Here is a 974-nt window from a genome sequence, read left to right on the forward strand (position 1 = left end):
CACCTGCCCCTCCCCCACAAACACAACACAGAAAAGGGAGCACTTATTTATTTTATGTATGTGTGTTTGTGCCTGATTGTATGTGTATGACGATACACATGCAGGAGCCTGAGGAGGCCGAGAGAGGGCAGAGTGGATCTCCTGGACCAGGAACACAGATTCGGGTCACCCCAAATACCATGTCCCATCTTAGTGTCAGTCTCATGGTGTTTCTGTAGAAGAGAACAGAGAAATCCATACATCAAGAGCCTTGTAAAATGCAGTGGTGGAGACATGAGGCAGGCAGGTTCCAGCGAAGCTGGAGACCTCAGCTGCCGGGCTGGCTACCCTTGCTGCCTGGCTTCTCTGACTTCGTGTTGATTGAAGATAGGGGTTTGTCGCTACACACGGAAACCAGCGACAAGGCTGTTAGGCCACGGCGGTGAGCAGCCATCGACTATTTGGGAATTGGAGATAATTCAAGATGATTTGTCTCTGATCCTGCAACACTCCATCCAGCTCTCCGCAAGCAAAAAAATTCACTAAGCAAACGGGAAAAGAGGATGGGTGTGATGTCACCTGTGGGTGCCGGTTGGAGGCCTGGTCTATGCAGATGAGGGGCGCGCAGGGGCTGTCCTGTCTGCAAACTCTGCGGGAACACGTTGGATTTCCAGCGCGGCGCGTGGAAGGGTGCGCTGGCCCGCGGAGAGCATCAAGTAGAAGGAATGGGGTGCGCGTCCAATAAGATCCTGGAGTATGCGCGGCGAAGTGACCGTGTGTTGAGAGTGCAGGGCAGGTGGGGCTGAGTCTGGACTGCAGGACAACAAAGCATACTTACCTGGCAGGGGAGACACCATGATCACTTAGTTGGTGTTCCCAGGGCGAGGCTCACCCATTGCACTTGGGGATGTGTTGACCTCTGTGATTTCCCCAAATGCAGGAAACTCGACTGCATAATTTCTGTTAGTGGGGGACTGCGTTCGCGCTCTCCCCTA

General features: G+C 53.5%; 1 non-coding gene across 1 annotated transcript; it reads left to right on the forward strand.

Moving 5' to 3' along the window:
• The first annotated feature begins 809 nt into the window (after positions 1-809).
• On the forward strand, positions 810-974 carry LOC113457242. The gene has a single exon (XR_003377874.1). It is a non-coding gene; the product is annotated as a U1 spliceosomal RNA (small nuclear RNA).

Source organism: Microtus ochrogaster, chromosome 21, assembly GCF_000317375.1.
Source record: "Microtus ochrogaster isolate Prairie Vole_2 chromosome 21, MicOch1.0, whole genome shotgun sequence".
NCBI classification, from domain to species: Eukaryota; Metazoa; Chordata; class Mammalia; order Rodentia; family Cricetidae; genus Microtus; species Microtus ochrogaster.